General features: G+C 43.3%; 1 protein-coding gene across 1 annotated transcript in view; it reads right to left on the reverse strand.

Moving 5' to 3' along the window:
• Nucleotides 1-14,626, reverse strand: part of PRNP (prion protein (Kanno blood group)) — a 63,312-nt gene extending 48,686 nt beyond the window's left edge. The window contains exon 1 of the mRNA XM_069943265.1: nucleotides 14,558-14,626. The gene's annotated coding sequence lies outside the window, so the exon portion shown is untranslated. The remainder of the gene's footprint in view (nucleotides 1-14,557) is intronic.
• Nucleotides 14,627-23,822: the final 9,196 nt, after the last annotated feature.

Genomic DNA, 23,822 nt, shown 5'->3' on the forward strand with positions numbered 1-23,822 from the left:
TGGTCGTTCACAAAAAATTTGCAGATCCTTTCGTGTAAACAGTCTTTCACCGATTTACCCTATGTGTGAGATAGACTTAAGCGATCTTAAAACGATCGCAATAACGATTTTTGTAATGAATTTTCTAACCATTTTTCTAACGATTTGTTCATCTAAAAGCTGATCGTTATAAAAACCAAAATCGTTAAACGATCGATTGGGCGAATTATCGCTCCGCGTAAACGCAGACCTAAAAATTGACAAGGTGGAGATTTTTTTTATCATAAAGTAATTTAATGGTGACCACACAAATAATCATGCACTGACTTCTTGTAAAGTTTTTTTTTTTTTTGTTAATGTGTCTTCCTCTGCAATCTCTTTGTACATTTCTCATCGCTAGTTATACTATATGTTGTATAGTCCCAGATGTGATCACTGAAGCCCCAGTGTATGATGGCAGCTGATAAAGTTTTCACAATAAGCAAACATATTAATCTAGGAACCATAATAATTCCTCCTTTAAATCCTGAGCCAGAGTAAGTGATTACGGTTGATTTCACTCACACAAGCTTAATATAGTTTTATATCCACATTATGTTTGTAATTCCCAGCTGAAAACAGGTCCACTGCCCTATCAGCATCATAATGATACCAAGAAGCCACACTGCCTGTGCCAAGATATACAGTGGTTTGCAATAAATTAGAATATCAACAATTTTTTTATTTTTTAGTAATTCAATTCAAAAAGTGACTTCATATATTCTATAGAGTCATTACATACAAAGTGAAAGTTTTCTAGCATTTATTTCTGTTAAAGTTGATGATTATGGATTATAGCCAAGAAAAACCCAAAAGTCAGTATTTCAGAAAATTAGAATAATTAACCCAAAACACCTGCAGTGGCTTCCTAAGTGTTATAAAAGGTCCCTAATGGTGCATTTACACAGAGAGATTTATCTGACAGATCTTTGAAGCCAAAGCCAGGAACAGACTATAAAAAGGGAACGGGTCTGGGATCTAACCTCTTTTCAAATTTCTGGCTTTGGCTTAAAAAATCTGTCAGATAAATCTCTCTGTGTAAACGCACCATTATGCTAAGTTTACACAAGGCGATTATTGGCCCGATCGTACTATTAACGATTTCGAAGTAACGTCTTTTTTTTTTTTTAGAACGATCAGCGTTTAGACGGTACGATATATCGTACGGAAAAATCTTTTGCGATCGTTCTGCGATCGCACGCCCGCCCCCTGCTCGCACCCCGGCCCTCTGCTCGCAGCCCGGTCCCCCGCTCATCCACAGCCCGGCCCCACGGTCACCCGCAGCCCCCTGCACCGCCCCGATTGCCTTCCCCGCCGCCGCTCTGATCGCCACCCCCGCCGCCGCTCTGATCGCCACCCCCGCCGCCCTGATCGCCACCCCCGCCACCGATCGCCACCCCCCCCCCCGCCGGCGCCGCTCGTCATTTGATCGTTCGCCGCGTTTACACGTACGATTATCGTTCGAATTCGATCGAAAATTCGCCCGATAATCGTTCCGTGTAAACGTAGCATTAGTCTGGTTCAGTATTCAACACAATCATGGGGAAGACTGTTGACTTGACAGATGTCCAGAAGGCAGTCATTCACACACTCCACAAGGAGGGTAAGGGCCCTATTACACCAACAGATTATCTGACAGATTTTTCTGAGCCAAAGCCTGGAATGGAGTATACACAGAGAACATGTAATAAAGGAAAGACTGAGATTTTGCCTCTTTTCAAATCCATTCCAGGCTTTGGCTTAAAAAATCTGTCAGATAATCTGTTGGTGTAATAGGGCCCTAAGCCACAAAAGTTCACTGCTAAAGAAGCTGGCTGTTCTCAGAGTGCTGTATCAAAGCATATTGATGGAAAGTGGAGTGGAAGTTAAAAGTGTGTTAGAAAAAGGTGCACAAGCAACCGGGAGAACCGCAGTCTTAACAGGATTGTAACGAAAATACCATTAAAAAATTTGGGAAAGATTCACAAAGAGTGGACTGCTGCTTGAGTCAGTGCTGCAAAAGCCACCACATACAGACGTCTGCAGGACATGGGCTACAAGCGTTGCATTCCATGTGTCAAGCCACTCCTGACCAATAAACAACGCCAGAAGCGTCTTATCTGGGCCAAGGAAAAGAAGAACTGGACTGGTGATCAGTGGACCAAGTGCTGATTTCAGATGAAAGTAAATTTTGCATTTCATTTGAAAATCAAGGTCCCAGAGTCTGGAGGGAGAGTGGAGCGGCACAATCCAAGCTGCTTGAGGTCTAGTGTGAAGTCTCCACAATCAGTGATGGTTTGGGGAGCCATGTCATCTGCTGGTGTAGGTTCACTGTGTTTCATCAACACCAAAGTCAACACTGCCGTCTACCAGGAAATTTTAGAGCACTTCATGCTTCCCTGTGCTGAAAAGATTTTTGGAAATGAAAATTTCCAGCAGGATTTGGCACCTGTCCACACTGCCAAAAGTACCAATGCCTGGTTTACTAACCACAGCATCACTGGGCTTCATTGGCCAGCAAACTCGCAAGACCTTAACCCCATAGAGAATTTATGGGGTATTGTCAAGAGGAAGATGAAAAACACCAGATCCAACAATGCAGACAAGCTGAAGGCCGCTATCAAAGCAACCGGGGCTTCAATAACACCTCTGCAGTGCCATCAGCTGATCGCCTCCCTGCCACATTGCCACATTGATGCCGTCATTCATGTAAAAAGTGCCCCGACCAAGTATTGAGGGCATTTACTGTACAGACTTTTCATTTGGTCGACATTTCTGTGTTAAAAACATTTTTTTTTCAGTTAGTTTTATATAATATTCGAATTTTCTGAAATACTGACTTTTGGGTTTTTCTTGGCTGTAATCCATAATCATTAACTTTAACAGAAATAAACGATTGAAAAAGTTCACTCTGTATGTAATGACTTTATAGAATATATGCGGTCACTTTTTGAATTGAATTACTGAAAAAAAAAAAAAATTGTTGTTATTCTAATTTATTGCAAACCACTGTATATATATAGGACAGGACAGGAAACTGAAAATATACTGACTGTATAAAACGGTTACTTTAATTTATAATAACTTTTAACATGATAGTCAGACATGTCAAAAGTTAAAGGAGAAGTTGCGCCCTGGCTAAAATGTAACAGCCAGCAGGGGCACAGGTAACCAAACCAACCAGTCCTTACTTACCTCTCCCTATGCCTACGATGCACCATGTCACCAGCTCCGGGACCCCTGCCTGAAGGCATTTTCCCCCAAATTGTGATGATGTCACGACTCAGGGGAAAATGTCCATCCCTGCCAATGGACTGGCCGCTCACCCAATCAGTGAGTAGCCAGTTCATCAAGCGATGTCGGCTCTGGTGGATATACCGGAGCCTAACGGGGGCCCCGGATCAGCGATCCAGTGCTAGAGAGGCCTGGGGAGAGGTAAGTTGCAATCGTTTTTTATGTTCCCCACTGGCCCTGCAGCAGGAATCAAGGTGCATAATCAAAGTTATAATCTATAGAGCCCAACCTTGCTATGAGATTTTGTGGCAGGCCAGAAAGTGAAGAACATGGCTATGCGCTTCCCTCGGCTGTAACTCATGACTATAGTGGACATGGTGTGATCCTAATTTTTGACATGTCAAAAGTTATTACAAATCACAGCACTGCTTTAAAGGGGTATTCCCATCTCAACTAACATAGTTCAACTTGTAGGACCTGTTAAGTTCGTGGTCTAGACCAATGCTTTTAGAGCAGAGTGGTGGTCGGTCACCTAGACAACAAGCTGTGAACAGTGGGAGGAAAAGAGCGGCATACCAGGAAAGGGAGGCAAGTTTGCTAAATGAATGTATTTGCAAAAAGATCTAATTTGATGAGTCCTATAAGTATAATTATATTAGCTGAGATGAAAATATATCTGTGATAGCTCACATCTTATAAGGAGAATCCGAGTTAGTTAATGCACCTAAATATAGCAATGACATGGAAAGGCTTTAAAGCCCTGATTTTATTTATAGGAGCACTATCCTTTTGTTTCCTATAAAAAATAATGGATAAAACACATAGAAATACCTTCTCCACAATTAGAATTGAGTTCATTGACTGCTTATGTAAATGCACACCTGTTTTCTAGGGATCAAAAACAGCTCATTTCCCTTTACTGATCAGATGTCCTCTAGTCCCAGGCTCAGAAGCACAAATAAGGAAATTACAGCTTTAAATACTGAGGGTCCTCAAAGCAACGATGATATCAGAAGGTCTAACCTGAAGCTGTCGGGCCTAGTGCAAAATCTCTACCAGGACCCCTCATTTCTCTTATAGGATTTATAATGCTGGTGTCAAATAGCAAAGGGGCCACTGGGCACCACCAGGCACCCTATGTTGTTATGTCTCTGCACAACATTATCAATATGGTTATACTTATGGTATATATAGATTATACTATATGTTACTGTTTTATAGTACAGTTATAGTAAGCATACACATTCTGGGCATGTAGGATTCAGCTTAAAGGGGTAGTCTAGCGAAAATATTTTTCGTTAATGTCAACTTGTGTCAGAAAGTGCCAGAGATTTGTTAATTAATTCTATTAAAAAATCTTAAGTCTTCCAGTACTTATCCGCTGCTGTATGTCCTGCAGGAAGTGGTCTTCCAGTCTGACACAGTGCTCTTGTGGTGGGTGACTGCTGATTGATGGTTGTTATGAGTGTTGTTATACAGTTCAGCCAGAGATGGTATAGTTGTGACGACAGTGCTAGTCAAGCACACAGGTGTGATGTTGATACCTGCTTTGTGTTGTGGATGGCTGTACTCCCCAGAAATGGTCGATGACCTGTCGGGTTGTGATGGGTCTCTTGGGCTCTTGTCACGTTAGTCCTAAGTGGCAATTGACCCACCCGGACTATCGGCACCGCCACCCACAGAAAGGGGAAAAACAACCCACGGTGTGTGGCTAGTGAGTATAGGTGCTGGTGCGGAGCAAAAGATGACTAAGTCCCAGAGATATAAAAATTTAACAGCTTTACTGTACAGTCTCTTGGAGGTACAATACAGCAAATGTAGCAAATAGATGAGATGTGCTGAAGAGACGCTTAAAGAAGTGGAGTAAAGTAGAGATAGTTGTAGCGGTGTTTGAAGAGTTGAAAGTAGAGTAGAGTAGCGTAGAGGAGAGGAGTTTGTCAAAAAAAGGCCCAACCCAATGTACCAATGTACTCTGCCAGAACTTGAGAAAATACTTTAGAGTGAGAAGTTGACTTGTACCCGTGTATAGACTATAGTCTGACCACCTCTGCCCTATAGTGTCGAGTGACTCATCCTCCTAGGGTGATACAAGCCCCAGCCTTGGTTACCTGGGCGAAGCTAAGTTCCCGGGGCACCCCAGTTACCTGCACTGCGAGATAGGATAAGTAGACCTTCTTGGTAGCTTCATCCTATCCAGGCTAGTTCCTCTTTTGTATCAAGATACTGCCCTGCACCTTTTAGACTGGTTTAGGATGTCCCCAGACTCTTCTCCCTCTTGTAGTGATTAGCACTGCATAGTAGACATAGTAGGAATACTGAAAGAACTAAGTGTCTTTAGTTGCATCTGATCACACGTGTCTTATACTAAACTGCACTGAACTGAACTGACTTGTCCCGTCAATGGACCTAGCAGAGCCAGGCCCTGGCTTGGCTACAGCAGGGACGTCTGCTCTGTGTCCTTCTCCCACGAGAATCTGGGTAAGAACTGACGCTACACCTCCACCCACCAAGTAACCTCCTACAGGGGCTAAGTAAGGTACCTTGTGAGTGATGGAAAGGAATGTGTGCAAGAGATAGAAGAAGAGTGATAGGCTAGAAGTAGAGAGCATCTCCTATAGGTCAGCAAAAGCACATGGTACATATAAAACAGTAACTTATTGCTAACTTCAGCTGTGCAATGCATAAGAGCATACATATAAAACACTGACATCTAGTGGCGAAACTTTAAAGTGCACTACATCATCACTTAACCTAGAGTAAGGAGCTTTCGTGACAGGTATACAAAAGAAAACAACAACCGTGGTGGGAAACCACACTCTCTGCTGCCACCTCTGTCCTTGGCAGGAACTGTCCAGAGTAGTAGCAAATCCTCACAGAAAACCTCTCTTGCTCTCCAGACTGGAAAGAATAAACCACTTACTGCAGGGCATATAGCAGCATATATTCAGTTCAAGTACTGAAAGGCTTGAGATTTTTTTTTAATAGAAGTGAGTTAGGGTCCTTTTTCAAATGATACAGTATGCCAGGAGCCTCAGACGTGCACCTGTGCAGTGAAAATAGTTGTATTGGATGTGCTGGACAATATTTTTGCCTTTCTGGGCACAGTTATAGAGTCAGGGAGTATGCATTAGACATATACACTCCTCAATTTAAAACATTTACACCCTGTGACTGTATAATTATAATTAAGTTAATGGCCATTTGGCGATTCCGAGAACTGTGAAACTATAAACCCACATATCTCAATGGGAGGACAGATCAATAAACTCAATAAAAAAAAAATCAATAAAAAAAGTGTAATAAAGTTGCCCTAAACTACTTCAACGGAAACTATCAGCAGGTTTGTGCAAACCCCAGTGCAAACCCTCTGCCTGCTTGCCTCCTCCCTCCCTCACGCCTACATAAACACCGGCCTGCTTATGCATAACTGAATACACATCAGGTGGGCCGAAGGTGCTCTGGGGGGCCGAGGAACCCCCCCCAGTGCTCCTAATGCGATGACTTACATATTCCTGTTTGATTAAAGTTATTGAAACCGGTGGGACCGACTAAGGAAAAAGACCAGTGCCAGAACTTTTTCAAAAACCTGCAGTTTCCCTTTAAAGGAGAACTCCGCTGCCTGGTCCACTGCTATACTACGGTCCCCACCGTCTCTCCCACTGCACATAGTCACTGCAGCGGGAGAAAGACAGCAGGGAGGGAGACACGCCGCCTATGTGCTGTGGACGGGGGACCGAGGGGGGGGGGGGGGGGGTTGCGAGCTGAAGAGGGGGCAGCTGTGAATGGGCTGTGGCCCAGGGGGGAGTTTGGGGGTCCTTGGGGGTGCAATAGCTGTATTTTGTGAATAAAAGTGTAGGAAATGCATGTAATTTTTACATATACTGCGCCCCCTGCAGGACACTTCAGATGAATTACACCTGTTTTTTTAGAGAAATTGAAGCCTGCCTGATCTACTAAATTGAGGGAAATAGCACTCTATGTGCATTTCCCATAATAAGTGTACGTTAGGAATGTGTCTAACTTTCCTTATGTAATAACATATTAAAAATAGATTTTGCCCAGAGTTCCCCTTTACTGATGGTAACATCTTATTTTTTCCTTTGGTTACTGGATATCTTTAAGAATACCTCCCTGGATAAATACTGCATGCAAGTTCTCAGGAGGAAAAAGCCTGCTAGAGTCATACAGAATTCTTCCATTATAAATGATTACACTAGATGTCTCTCTATTATAGTGCTGCCAGTAATTGTATAGAGACATTTCCTAGAAGTCTAACCCTGGAAAGCTTCAGCAGTGTTAGGTAACTCCCCCTCCCCCCCCTCAGTTTTTTGAGTATGACAGTGGTCCTGCCAGACATTATAGCTGGGGACACACAATCCCAGATTATTATTGGTGTATTACTGTACAGCCAGACTGTGTAGGGTCAGGCCTCACACTGGTTCCACCTAGTTGGCTATTTAGTCATGCATTTCTAGTATGAATTACTACTGAATGGCACAAAATAGAACTATAATAGAACTGCTATTTCATAAGGAAGACATTTATTAACTAAAAAAAACAAAAGAAGAGGTAACAGGTTCACTTTAAAGGGAAACTAACAGTAGGTTAAAGAACTATAGGGCATAAGACTTTTTGTACCTTCATCCTCAGAGCCATTTTTTTTGCTAAACCTTAACTTGAATTAGGCTATGTTAACACTACGTAAAATAACGGCCGTTGTTTTCAACGGACGTTATTTTGATTAATTGTTTAATTTGTTTAATTTTGATTCCTAGCATGATTATAAACGGGATGAAACAGGTCACTTACTTTAAATACTGCGCCCAGTCCGAGAAACCATTCAGAAATTTTTTTACATCAAAATCAAGTTTAATTCGGCAGATATAAGTTTTACGTTCACGGCCGCATTGAAATCCACGGCCGTTGTTGCAGTATTACCGGCCGGAAATAATTGACATGTTCATTTTTCATTGTTCATTTACATTGCATTGCAGTCATTATAGGGAACCTCAAAACAACGGCCGTAGTTTTGCGGCGCGGACAACGGACGTAATTATACGTAGTGTGAACATAGCCTTAATATGTAAATTAGGTGGATTGGTGCACTGGGGGCAGGACTACAGCCCCTCAATGCAGCGACCCACTTTGCTGGTCCATCTAAGACATCTAAAAATAGGTAAAAACCGTCAAAAAAAGGACAGACTTTAAAAATACAAACACATATAATATCAGTCTGGCAGACGACACACATAAAATATCACCCAATTTTGTTAAAATTTGATGCATGGAGGCTCCACACAATGGAAGCCTAATCTTAGAAATGTACCATACTTTCAGATGAGATGGTCTCTTTTTTATCTATGCTTTTACTCACAGGATTTTGATTTCTCTGGCACCTGACACACATTATTACTCTACATCATTCTATAAAGGAGGGCCTAATTGTGTGGCACTAAACTAGCTATATCATTGGCCGCTTGGTATGCCTGCTATGTAGTCTTCCTATCTTCCTTTTAATATGTTATGACTTTTTTGCACATAATCCAAGTTTCAATGCATCAGATCAGGTACAGCGATGCAACATTTCGACCCAAAGGGTCTTTGTCAAGCTAAAAAAAAAAAAAAGGAAAAAGACTCTTTGGGGTGGAAACGTTGCATAGCTGTAGCTGATGTGATGCATTAAAATGTAGATTATTCCTTACTACAGAGGCTGTAAGACCTTCTCTTCTTCAAGTTTATGCACCCACACTTGGGACAGTGGTCTTACCAGCATATATCAACACCAATAGCAACATCAATATCTCCATATGCAAAAAACGAAACAAGAACTGAAGACACCTAGGGACATTATAAAAAAATTAGATAACATTAATTTTCCATAATGAAGCATTGAATTAGCAGTGGTTGTTGTTTTACAGAGAAGCCCTAGCTATAATGGGCATGGATTATATGTCAGTAAGGAATTTGGGATACATAACATATTGTTTATATGGCAGACATTGGCTCAGGAGGGAGAAGACTTCGATTTAACAGTCATTGTCGGGTATCTTCTCCTGGGAGAAGATTGGTGTACAGTATATAGATGGTGTATAGATAGAAAGAAAACCTTCATCACTCTCCACTTTCATAACATTAGAAAAATGTATTGACCTGGCGTAACATCAGTTCTTCCATCTAAACACTTGATGCCGTGGAAAATTGTTGGTGATGGAAAACATTTCAAAGAAGTCGTATGCAGGTTTCAACACACTTCTTAATCTTCTGAAATCTGTCCATTAAGTAATTAGCCCCCCTTTCCCTCGTGCAATTTCTGTGAAACTCAGTGACATCATCCACTTATCGACTAAGAGATGCGAACTATCGGAATGCAGCTTAATGCCTGGTTCTATTATAGATCACTGATACCATGATCTTGTATGATTTAACCCCTTAAAAGGGAATTCCAGTGATTGTATTTTCTTCCAAATCAACTGCTGTCAAAAAGTAATATACAGTAGATTTGTAATTTACTTCTATTAAAAAATCCCAAGTCTTCCAGTACTTTTCAGCTGCTGTATGTCCTGCAGGAAGTGGTGTATTCTTTCCAGTGTGACATAGTGCTCTCTGCTGCCACCTCTGTCCAGCATAGGAGAGGTTTTCTATGGGAATTCTCTACTGCTCTGGGTAGTTCCTGTCATGGACAGAAGTGGCAGCAGAGAGCACTGTGTTAGACTGGAAAGAATACACCACTTCCTGCAGGACATACAGCAACTGATAAGTACTGGAAGGCTTGAGATTTTTTAAATAGAAGTAAATTACAAATCTATATAACTTTCTGAAACCAGTTGATTTGAAAAAAACAAAACAAAAAACACATTTTTGCCAGAGTACCCCTCTAAAAGGGTTATCCGGGAGTTTAGTTCTGCTTCCTGATACTGCACTTCCTCTCCCTGGCCATCTTGGAAGTATACTTTTCAAGAAAAGAGTGTGGCGGGCGCATGTCACAAGTATACAGGCTGCCCAATGTCTTCCCAACATGAGTAACATTGGGCAGCTTTGAATATACTCCTGACCTACACCTCTTGTAGCATTACATTGATCCATCAGATCAGGCATTCCATTGCTATGACCTGCCTATGATTAGACTAAACGTGATTCAAGTCAAGAAGATGAAGGAAATGGCTATGAGATGCTTAACACCGGGTGCTCCGACATAGGAATTACTGCTGCTGTAGGGATTACATGTTGTGTAACTTTCTTGTACTATTGGCTTAGGTTAAACGTTAACTATACACACGTGGCAAGAGAGCTTCAGTCTAATCTATTATCCTGCTAGGTCTATGGACAAACAGCAATAGGTCACACGTGGTATGGACAGATCCCTTATCTGTACGCCTTTCCATAATATAGCTAGGGACAGACTATTCTAACTGTGTGTTCAAAGTTAAATAAGTTAGATTTTTTTTTTTAATGGTTAGGCTGGTTTATAAAAAAAAAAAAAAAAAGTGTTACTCACCTCACTGCATCCCCATTGCTACTGTTCCCATGCTCACTGGTCAGTTCCTGTTCCTTTTGGCACTTGAAAATACTACAATGAATGGCTGAGGTGGGTCACCGCTGCTACTAGTGATTGGCTGAGCTGCCATTTCCTGCATGTTGAGACCAGGACCCAGTGAACACCGAAATAGCAGTGACCGGGAATCAGTGAGATTAAAGGGCTATTCTGACATATATGGAATAGGCCTTTAGTAATCCTTTCATAAAATTTTTACTCACTGAACTAAATATGTTGGGATACCAGGAAAAGATATATCTATGTATATTATGGGCCCCAATTTTGTATATATTACAGGGTACTCTGAGGATGGAAGGTGTCTTACTGCATGTTGGTCACTAGATGTCACTATATGCTGTTCTATCACTGTTAGCACATACTGAGAGGTAATGTAAAGGGCTAGTCTGACATATACGGAATAGGCCTTAAGTAACCCCTTCAAAAAATCTTTCAATCACTGAACTAAATATGTTGAGATACTGGGAAAAGATATACCTATGTATACTATGGACCCCAATTTTAAAGGGATATCTGGAAGAACATGTTATGTTTACAACTGGGAATGAGAGTTCAAGCTAATAACACAGGCACTCAAATACTGTTCATCCCCCACAGGGGTCATTCTGTGCCATACTGCTGAGCATTTCTTGTTGTCTGTCTTGACCCATAGGAAATTCCAGCTCAGCCAGTACTGAACTAGCTGGTTGGGCATTTTCTGTGATGGAGATGGAGAACAGAATGCTCCACAATGGAGCTGAATCTGTCAGAATGGGACAAGTGGGGGATCTGCAGCAGGTGAGTACATATTTTTTCCCTCCCATTCTAGGCACCTTTATACATAAACATATTTCTCAGGATATCCCTTTATTGGACCAAATCTAGTCTACAGGTGAATATGTTCCGGCCTTTTCCCAACATATACTTTAATTTTGTGGTCTAATACTTAGAAGTATGGTCTACTTGAGTCCTACAGAGCAAAGTATACAGGACAAATGCAGTCACTAGTAGACTATGTTTGGTCGATTAAAGTGAATCTGTATAAGTTAGCATACCTTTCTGATGGTATCTCAGATAACACAGACATACTCTACTTTTCTCATGTGAACACAGAATAAAGGTGGCCATATATATTCAATAACATTTTTAATAATAAATAACTATTGTTCAGCTAACAGTTATCTCGCCACTCCTCCCCATAGACATGTATGCTTATGTATTCCCTGCTCAGGCCCTCTGCTGTTCAAATTACTTTGGTATGAAAATTACGTTTGAATGTGGTTACATATTGCCATCTAGTGGCCATTTAAGAAAGTCACTCTAAGGGGATGATTTTTCTTTCTTTCATTCAACAGCATGTGCTAATGGAAACTTTTCTCCTACACATTAAGGCTATGTTCACACAATGTAAGTTCCCTGGGAATCACGGCCGTTATAACAACGTCCATGAGTCCCACTGAACTTGCGTAGTGCTGCCTTCCCTAGCGGTTCTGTAGTAATAATAGCAGCCGCAGAAAACTCTGCACGCTCCATAGTGTGCTGTGGGGAGTTCTGATGCGGGTGCGCATGGATGCGCCAGCATCAGAACTAAGCTACACTAAAGATCATCCGGCCGGTATTGCAGTACTGGCCGGGATGATCTTTTCAGAGACCGACCGTTCCGTGACCCGGCCGGGTCACGGAACGGCCGGTCTCTTACTGTGTGTGCACATGGACAAGCTCATGCTGCAGGGGTCCTGATTGCTTGTACCGACAGGTGGAGGTAAGTCACTATACCTCCATCCCGTTGGATCGGCCATCCATGCATAGAATCTGATCTCAGGTAGGCTCTATGCATAGAACGCCGATAACACTGATATATGCTATGCTATGGCATAGCATAGATCAGTACATGCAATCTAATTATTGCATGTTTTAAAGTGAAAAAAAAGTGTAATAAAAAAGTTTTTAAAAGTATAAAAAAAAAACCTTTCACAAAAGGCAAAACGCTAGGAACTGATCCGGATAGAGCAAAGTTGCTAGAAGCCTATGAACTCTATCTCACAGCACGGTTGTCAGCAAGAAGTCCTTAGCATTCCGCTCATCCCAGGTAAAAGGGTCAGGGGCTTGTGTCACCCTCTAGGACGGGTCCCCGACACTGGTAGGGCAACAGGTAGTTCATTCTGACCAAGGGCACAAGTGTTCTCGCAAGTATTCTTATCTCTCTCATCCTCCAACATCCCGGCAGAGCACATTACTAGTTGGGTTGGGACTCTCACAACATCCTCCTCTCTGCTTCTCTGATTCTTCTGGATACCTCTCCACACGCAACTAAGTCAGCACGACTGTACTCCTTGCTATACTCCTATCACAGATCTGGATCCTGTATTATTAAGTGTATCATCAAGTGTACTATATCCTGTAAATGCACAGCTGTATGTTCTTCTGCACACAAGGACTTTCAGAGTAAACAAGAGATTATTTATGGTAAAGAGACACTGTGATTCTTCGCCCTGCACCAACACAGTATACACACACTCCTTGGGACATTTCCCCTTTGTGTCGGTGTCGGTACCGATAATCCAGGAGGGTCACTACACCACTCCAGCCTCCCGTGATAACAACCCAAGTGATCCCGTAGCAACCCGGCAGGTCACTGACCACAGGGGAACAAGGTACAGCCAGCCCTTTAAACTGAAAGCAGGTGTGCCACCGTACCTGTGTGCCCAACCAACACTGCAGTCACGACATAACAACACTGGGCCCGGCTGTATCTCGGCCAACAACCACCGGAGTGGCGTCACACTCTACCATCTGGCAAGTGACAGGCCGTACCTCCGCCATAGCACAGCGGGGGTTAACCACCACATATCGCAAATTTGGTATAGCTGGGGTGATTAGCGAAGTCTTGATTTCTGCCACTCTGCTAGTCTACGCCAAGATAGTGTGTTGGCCTCCAGGGGTCTGGCCCTATGCCAGAGCCTGCCCTGTATGCTAATGCTACTAGCTTTCCTGTGTTCCTATTTACTATCCATGTCGGGCTAGTACACCTTGGGTGCGGCTACCACCAACAAGGGACAAAGACCTATCCACACTGAAGGTTCTATGCTGATTCTATGAGCCCTGCATTCCACAAGAGCTTCAGTCACCAGACAGTGGTTTAGAGAAGAACACATTCAACAAAGTACGACGCTGCAACTTACCAGGTTGTTGGGCTACAACCTATGGCTGGCTTTCCCAATACTGGGGCCTATATTACTGGACGTGCCACTCAGTGTCCTCATACTCAACTTCATAGCTGTGAGTATAGGTTATTCTTTCACGTATATCACCTCAGACTCCTAAGTGGTTAGAGCCCCTACATCAGAGTACTACACTAATTGGATAGGTCCCCTTTTGGTAGTTCTTCTAGTCACTCAAGTCTAAACCTAACAAATCCCCCTCCAAAGAGACTTTGCCAAGACCTTCAGGTTCTTATCAAACTCAGTCTACCAGCGGCTCCATAGGAATGAGTCATGTGCCATACCCACAGCTCTATTCAAAACAAAGGAGCCGCAGGCTGATAAAGAGATCACTGGGAGGTTCGAGCCCGCTCAATCCTGTGGATAGGGGACAAGTTAGTTTTGTATTGGAATTTAATGGGAGGGAACCCAAAAATTGTACATATAAATGCCGTCATACTGTGCAAATAAGAGGTTTCTATACGGTTAAGAAAAATAGGTCCACACCAAGCTGTAATAATAGTGCGAAGATGATACTCAGAAATCAGCATACACATACAGTATACATATACTCACTATATACATGTACACATACCTTTACACAAGAACACAAGCACATAATGGTCTGGGAGGAAATGAGCAGTGTGTGTGGTGGTTCGGAGCAGCTACTCTAAACACTGCTTAAAAAATGACCACGGCGGAGCTGGCACTACTGAACCATCAGAATGCTCAGTCAATGAAAGGTTGACCTAGTGACATGTAATCCTGCTGGTCTGGCAGAACTCCCAGCTCCAGTGTGGAGTTTTATTCAATGTGTTTGTAGCTGCCGCTACCTCTATGCTGTGGATACAGAATGGTGGTGTAACAGTTTAACCCCGTAACCTTCCTTTACATAGGGCGGTGGGCCCCAGTGGAAACGCTGTCAAAGGGATCCTCCATTTGATAGTACTGGCTGCCTCATATAAGGAGGAGAGACTTAATAGGTTCCCCTCAGACTCCTAAACTCAGGTGCAAAAGCATTTCCTGCACCCCAAACAGCTCTGCCCCTGATCCTACCATGTACCTACAAAAATAAGACAGGGTCTTATATTAATTTTTTTCTCTGAAAATGGGCTAAGGCTGTGTCTACACTGCGTTTTTGCAGTCCGTTTAATGGATCCGTTTTTAAATGTTAACTTTTAACCCTTTCCCGCGCGGGTGCGGGCGTTCAGAGCGGGGCCGCGTGGCGACCCCGCTCTGAACTGCGGCGGTCCCGGGTGCCGCCTGTAGCCCGGGACCGCCGGTATTAACGGGCGCGGTCCAATCGCCGTGTCCGCTAATACAGTAATCAGATGCAGCTGTCAAACATGACAGCTGCATCCGATTACCGGATTCAGCTTATCCCTGGTGTCTAGTGGCGGAGATCGCTCCCCCGGGATGTTATCCCGGAGGAGCGATCTCGTGTGTGCTGCCGGCCGAGGACCGCTCCAAGATGGCGCCGTCCCCGAATCGGCACTCGTTTACTTCCGGCTGCAGCAGCCGGAAGTAAACGAGTGCCTATCTCATGGATCTCTGCAGCATATCTATGGGGAGGGAGGCTTCTAGTATAAGTGTAAAAGTTAAAAAAAAAAGTGTTGTTGTCAATAAAAAGCCCCCTCCCCTAATAAAAGTCTGAATCACCCCCCTTTTCCCAGGTTATAAATAAAAGTAAATAAATAAACAAACATGTTTGCTATCGCCGCGTGCGTAATCGCCCGAACTATTAATTAATCACATTCCTGATCTCACACGGTAAACGGCGTCAGCGCAAAATCCCAAAGTGCAAAAATGTAATAAAAAGCGATCAAAAAGTCGTATATGCGCAATCAAGGTTTCGATAGAAAGTAAACATCATGGCGCAAAAAATGACACCTGACACAGCCCCATAGACCAAAGGATAAAAGCGCTATAAGCCTGGGAATGGAGCGGTTTTAAGCTACATATATTTGTTAACAATGGTTTGAATTTTTTACAGGCCATCAGATACAATATAAGTTATACATGTTATATATCGTTTTAATCGTAACAACTTGAGGAACATGCATAACAAGTCAGTTTTACCCCAGGGCGAATGTCGTAAAAACACTTTTCCCCGAAATGCGTTTTTTTTTTCCAATTTCACCACACTTTGAATTCTTTGGGGGTTTCGTAGTATACTTTATGCAAAAATTCAGCCTGTCATTGCAAAGTACAATTAGTGACGCAAAAAATAAGGGCTCATGTGGGTCTCTAGGTGGAAAAATGCAAGTGCTATGGCCTTTTAAGCACAAAGAGGAAAAAACGAAAACTCAAAAACGAAAATTAGCCTGGCCCCGAAGGGGTTAATGTACACAAAAATGTGGTCAACCATGATTTTTTTGTACACTAAATAAAGGAAAAAACCCCAGATCCAAACAGATTGCACACAATCGCATCTGTTTTGTTTATTTATTTTATTTTTTTTAAATAAAATAAAATGTATACATTAAATGGACTGCAAAAACGCAGCGTGAACCCAGCCTAAGTAAGATTTTTGCCCTGCGAGTCCTCCACAATTTCTTTCTTGTAGCTACCTCATGAGGGAAACACATACTTATATCTAAAAATAAAGACACAACACCAACCTCTTGTGGGTAAACTTAGGCCACGGCTAGAGATGAGCGAACCGGGTTTGGGTTCTAGTCGATCCGAACCCGAACGTTCGGTATTTGATTAGCGGTGGCTGCTGAACTTGGATAAAGCTCTAAGGTTGTCTGGAAAACATGGATACAGCCAATGACTATATCCATGTTTTCCACATAGCTTTAGGGCTTTATCCAAGTTCAGCAGCCACCGCTAATCAAATGCCGAAAGTTCGGGTTCGGATTGACTCGAGCATGCTCCAGGTTCGCTCATCTCTAGCCACGGCCTATAGTTATTAACCAGTTTTAAATTCATAAATATTTTCGAACGTTTAAAATCAGCATTTTAAGTGTGCGTTCACACGTAACAGATCTGCAGCGGATTTCTCGCCCTGTACGCCCTATGGGCAGACAAACTCGCAGTGGGATACACATCACGCTGTGAGTATGTCCGCAGCCCGCCCCGTTAACCCCCCGGCCGCCAGAGCGTATACATGACCTGGTCCCCGCTCTGGCTTGCTTCAGGGATCTCAGTGTGTTCACGTCCCGGGACGTGTCTGCCCATAAGTGTACAGGGCAAGAAATCCGCTGCGTATCTGTTAAGTGTGAACGCACTCTTATTAGGACCAGCCATCAGCTCAGACATCCCCTGTGCCCCAATATGACATAACTCATACATAACCAACATGTGAAATTAGGTAGGGGCTGTGGGCCGCTCTTCCCATAGCTACTCTTCAATCCTGAGATGCGCAGACAGACTCTATCTGCCCAGAAACCAGGATTTTTATATCACTTTATTAGGACCACCCTAAAGCTCCACCCGGTGCTCTATCCGGACTTTGCTAGCATCTAGTAGTAAGAAGAAAATATAGAAGTCCCGCACAAGGCTCCTTAGGCCAGGGCCTATAGGTCATATCTGTCATAGGTTGTGTATAGACTTAACAGCAGACTAGAACTCAACCCATAAGTCCTATCCCACTATATACATAGGGCTAGCAGGAGGGGATCTGATACAATAATACAATAGAAATAACCTCCTGTAATAGGGTAGAGCTCCTGAGGTAACTAGCTCAGGGACTGGTTAGTTGAATATCCGGAAACAGTGGCAGGTAATACATAATCAATAATAGAGAAGTCAGTTAACCCCTCTATACTTTTAGCTTTCAGCCGTGCAGTAAAACAGTGACACCTAGTGGTGGGAGTTGTGGAATACCGACACATGGTACCGACCTACTCCTGTTTAGAAAAAGACAGTGGACCCCTCTCTGGGACACTACAATACCAGTTAGAGATTTGCAGATCTGTTCCCAGATTCATAGACTGGGCCAGACTCTGCGGACTCGGGAGGCAGGAAGCTGGACTCAGAAGCGGGTGAGCAAACTTTACCCTGCCATGTTGGAGGTGGAGGTGCTGACTGTAGGTGCTGACTGTAACTAGGGCCTATTTTTGGAGTAGGGCTTATATTTCGAAACCCTGCAAAATCAAGATACAGTAGGGCTTACTTTTGGGGGAATTCTTAGTTTTGAAGAAACAGGGTATATACATGGCTCTGATTGTATACAACAGGGTATATCCAGTCTACTTCTTTCTCCATCAAGATTCTAAATATATGTTCAACTGTTGACATCATTACTGCATTTAGTGATAAATATCTGAAACATTGGCTAATATGACATCATAATTTAAAGTATTAAAAAAGTCTGAATTTTGTAAATAAAGGATGATATTTATGGGAGACTTCTCACTTACAGACAATACTTGACATTACAATGTAAGTGACTGGATTAGTGACATTACAGGTACATGTTAACCCTAGCTACATCTGTACATCATACTACTGTGTTTCCCCGAAAATAAGACAGTGCCTTATAATAATTTTTCCTCCCAAAGAGGCACTATGTCTTATTTTCGGGGAATGTCTTATTTTTGTCCCCCGACCTCCCCCTTGGCTCTCTCACCCCGGCCTCGGCTTCCCCCCGCCGCTCTTTCCCCCTGGGCTCTCTCCTCCTGCGCATCTTTCCCCCCACTGCTCTTTACCCCCACTGGGGGGCATACTCACCAACGTCCTGTAGGACCAGGAGGCCAGGAGAGTGTGTTGGGATATCGGAAAGTCAGGACGTGCATCGGGACATCATGACGTGCTTATGGACGTGTGGGCCATGGAACAGTGTGCCTACGGCGCCGGCTATCAAGGTCCATTTCAGCGGGTGCCTTGGTTTAGCGTGGGGGTACCTTATTACATCTACATCGATAAATCACAACAATAATAAGAGGACCCTGCAGAATTACCATCATTTGCTGTCAAAAGTTACTGATCTCACTGGGTCTCACTCATGAAACCCACTGCGATCCCAAGAAAAAGCCAGGGCAGTGTGCGGGGACATTTGACTTGATTGTTCCATAATCTCTAATGAATGAACGAGTCGGATTTGATTGACATCTGGGGAGAGAAGCCACTGCTGAATATTTCCCTAGTTGTATCTTGGGATCGCAGTGGATCTCAGGAGTGACCCAGTGCAATCAGTAACTTAAGTAACTTAAGACCTGTAACACGTTAAGGCTATGTTCACACATTTTTTGGGCCGTCTTTTCGACAGCTGTTATTTTGAAGCTGAAATGCAGCCATATTATGCAAATTACAGGTGTAATTTGACCGAATTTCGCTTTAAAATTAGGGACTAGACAGGACTGCAAAACCACAGTGCCAAAGCACCACCACAGGCACATTCTCCAGGTGTCCCTATAGCTCCTTCACCCCAGACATAAGCGCAACTGGAGCATGCTCAAGTCCAATTGCTCGCAGGACCTTTGTGGTGGGTGACCTGTGCGCATAAACGGCGCCTCACTCCTGGTCTGCCAGAGCACCCCCAGCTTGCCGCCGGCCCTCCTCCCGACACACAGCACATCTAACTTCTTTTTTTAGTTAGACATGCAGTGCAGCTCTCTGCTGGAGCGTCCCTGGCTGCCCTTCGCCCGTAGTGCTTAGCTCCTCTCCTGCGCAGTGCCATAGCATGACATCATGGCTGGGGAGGGTAGTTGTGTGGGGGGCTGGGGAGGGTAGTTGTGTGGGGAGCTGTAGTTGGGTGGGCTGTAGTTGTTTGGGGGGCTGGGGGTGGTAGTTTGGGGGGCTAGGGGTGGTACTTATGTGGGCTGCTGGGGGTGGTAGTTGTGTGGGCTGCTGGGGGTGGTAGTTGTGTGGGGGGCTGTAGTTCTGTGGAGGGCTGGGGGTGGTAGTTGTGTGGGGGGCTGTAGTTGTGTGGAGGGCTGGGGGTGGTAGTTTTGTGAATGGAGGGGTCCGGTGATGGGTGTTGTCTGGAGGGGTGGAAAGCTGAAGAACTTTATGTTAACTTAAGGGGGCGGGGGCGCCAAAAAGAGTTTCGCACAGGGCACCATTTACCCTAAGGCCGGCCCTGATTGTTTGTCATTTGAATACCGGTGGCTGAAAAAGTTGTATACAGCCCTAGGAAATCCAGGAAAAACATGGACACAACCTATGGCTCCCTAGGGCTGCATCCAACTTCTTTAGCCGCCAGTATTCAAAGTCAATGCTCGAGTTGCCCTCATCTCTATTCATCACTATAGAATGATGTCAGGTCTGAAGGGCAAGGAATTGTAAATTATATCTCAGTCTGCTTTATGTACAGTATACTTCGCCTAACAAAATCGGTTATTTTCAAATGTGTGAAAAATGGCATTTCAGCTCCAAAATAAATGAAAAATAAAGTATCCCTTTGATCCTTATGGGAAGGAAAATGTGTTCACTTCTATAGTGCGGAGAGGGGTTAATCAAAACAGGAACACTGTGAATCCTGACTGAGCAATTCCTCATTGCCTGTAAATTATTAATACAGAGTTTCTGGCTGAATGGGGCCGCAGAAATTAAACTGGGATAATTCAGTGACTCTGTCACATTGGTGCTGGGTATTAAGGCAGCAAGGCCGGTCTGGAGCGAGTGAGTTCATGCATATCAAATGTTCCAAACTAGAACTCCATTACGCGGAGCGAAACCCAGCTCATTAGTTTGTTGAGTAAACCCTGAGCCTGTGAGTCATTACCCCGGCTAACTGCTTATGGACACCAATAGATTTTCTCCGAGCATCCAACAACCTTAGTTAATTTACTAATCTGACAAATTATTGCCACAGTCACTTCCGTGGTGAATGTCTGCAACCAGCTGTCCCCTTTTTAATTATAGTAATGAAAAAGTATACCAGGGTGGTGGAAACATTAACATGGGCTATGTATCTTGAACACTCCTTTAAGAGGTAATCTTTTTCTTTCAAATCAACTGGTTTCAGAAAGTTATATAGATTTGTAATTTACTTCTATTTAAAAATCTCAAGTTTTCCCATACTTATCAACTGGTGTATGTCTTGCAGTCTGACACAGTGCTCTCTGCTGCCACCTCTGTCCGAGACAGGAACTGTCCAGAGCAGGAGAGGTTTTCTATAGGGATTTGCTACTGCTCTGCACAGTGAGAGCACTGTGTCAGTCTGAAAAGAAAACACCACGTCCTGCGGGACATACAGCAGCTGATAAGTATGAGAAGCCTTGAGATTTTTAAATGAAAGTAAATTGCAAATCTATATAACTTTCTAAAACCAGTTGATTTGAAAGAAAAAGATTTTCTGTGGATAACCCATTTAAAGTGAACCTTGTGTTTGCATTCCCCATGAAATAACAATTCTTGAACATCTTTTCTTATCACTGTGTGATGTGCTGTCCCTCTTATTATATCTAGAAATGTATGACTCAATAACCAAATGGGTGTTACCAGTTGGGGGCGTGTCCCTAAACTGTCTGCCACTGTCAGCTCTGATTGGATAGTATCAAACAGTGAAGGGACACACCTCCAATTGGTAACACCTAGTTGAATAATAAGTCATACATTTTTTATAACAGAGGAATGGTACAACAAAGGGGTATAGGAATACGTGATTCAGAGTAGGGCCTTGTATATATTTGCTAAAACAACAAGGTGCAGGTTCTATTAATAAATCAGGCTTAGGCCATGTTCACTAATTTATTTTTTTTGTAAAATTTTTCAGTCTACAATGTTTTCCATTAAAGTCTATGGAAACAATGGATGAATAAATAGAATAACTGCCGTTGTTCACATTGGCCTGTCAAATTTGTGTTCAGGACGTTTATTGGTGGCCATTATTTAACTAACAACGGCCGTTATTTTAAGTTGCTCCCACACAGACCTTTCACAGTTTTTTTAAACAAAATTCAATGGACCTTTAATAATAGCCAGATCCAAAAGGGTGTTGAACGTAGTCATCATTCAACCGAAACTTAAATAATGTACCAACAACCACCATTGCAAGGGTGGTGTACCACCTCCGGTGTTGCTATAGGTCACACCTTTCGCAAAAGCCTGTACTTTTAAGTGTAAGTGGTAATGTAGCAGTACCAGAGTTTTGCCACAAGATGTCATTGTTATAACTATGTATATTCAGATATTGCACAGCTGTAGTAACGCAAGGGTTATTGTTTTGTTTATGTACCACATGGATCTGTACACCAATGAGAGTTCTTTCTTCTCTTCACCTATCATCTCTCTCTTTACTTCTTCACACGCACTCCTCACCCACTCACAGCACAATTTACACCTGCTGTAGGAAGGAAGTCACATGGGTAGAGGAAGTGTGGAGTCTTTTGCCTTTGGATTCTGTAGAGAAAGGACGTAAGCTAGAATGCTCTCTACAGCAGTAAAGTTGGGCCCTGACTCCTGGCCGGTCCCCAGTCTAAGTTGTGGTTTAGATGGACAGCACATGCATTTTGACACAGTTTCTCTTCAAGTACTGTAACTGTATTCCACACTATGCAGTGCTAAGCTTCCACTAGAGAGGACAAGTCAGGGATCATCCTAACCCATGCCATGGACCAGAGGAACACAGTGCAGGACAGTATCCAACAATGAAGTAAAGGAACTGATCCGGATAGAGCAAAGTTGCTAGAAGCCTATGCACTCTATCCCGCAGCGCAGGTGTAATCAGAGAACTCTGACCCCTCTGCTCATCCCAGGTAACAACGTCTGGGAGGACGGGTCACCCGACACTGGTGGGCAATAGGTGGGGCAAAGACCAAAAGAGTCAAAACACAGCCACAAGTATTCTCTCTACTCTTAAGTATTCTTCTTATTCTACCTTTGAAATTCCGGCAGAGCACAGTACTACTTGGGTTTGGACTCTCTTGACATCCTCTTGACATCCTCCTCTCTACTGATCCACTCTTCTGATCCTATTTTCTACCTCTCATCATGCAACTCAGTCAGCACAGCTGTATCACTCCTACTCTCAGTACAGATCTAAAGTATTAAGTAACTAATCAAGAGTAAAGTATTGTATCAAGGCAAAGCTGTATTATCTGCTGCCTATATCAAGCATCTTTACAGTTAAATTTTACAGTTAAAATTTATGCTTAAGAGACTCTGTGATGCTTCACTAAGCACCGACACAGCAAACACCCTTTCCTTGGGTCATCTCCCCTTTCTGTGGGTGGCAGTGCCAATAGTCCGGGTGGGTCACTACTCCACTCTGGACCACCGTGATAGGTATTCACTAATCTTTAAAGGTGTTTTTTTTTTTTGCTAATACATCTGCTATACAGAGCAGAGTATATTCCTATATACAGTACACGGATAGCACAGACCCTGCTCTGTATAGTGATAGCGCTGTTTGGCAACAATAGAACAGAGCAGGGGATGGGAGCCCTGCAGCTTCCGACACAAATATTGACAGCAGAGGGGCCTTGTCACCCCTTACTGCTGCCACTAAATGCAGGTACAAATGGGTGGGAAAGATTGTTTATTCTGCTGCAGATAAATACTCTTCATTCTTCTTCTGAATCTACTTACATTGACACATTTACAAAATCAGAGAACTAGAGCATGTGAGAAACTGCAGCCAACTGTTAAAGAGAGTGCAACGGCCCTGTCAGATGAAATGTACTAAGTCAGTAGAAAACATTATTTCCCAGTGGCATAACTACCACCATAGCTTCTATAGCATCTGCTTCAAGACTTACAGACTCAGAAGGGCTCTGGCTACCAATCGGTGGTTCCAGACATCCAGAGCATCTGTAGCTTTCCCACCAATAGGCCACAGACTAGTTAAAGTAGGGGATGTCAAGTCTATGAAACAAGCAGAGTGATGATCTCAGTACATTTGACCTCCTTTGCTGGGCAGACAGCATGTACACTCTCAACCAACCGCCCCACCTCTTTCCACTAGGGTA

The sequence above is a fragment of the Dendropsophus ebraccatus genome, chromosome 1 (genome assembly GCF_027789765.1).
Source record: "Dendropsophus ebraccatus isolate aDenEbr1 chromosome 1, aDenEbr1.pat, whole genome shotgun sequence".
NCBI classification, from domain to species: Eukaryota; Metazoa; Chordata; class Amphibia; order Anura; family Hylidae; genus Dendropsophus; species Dendropsophus ebraccatus.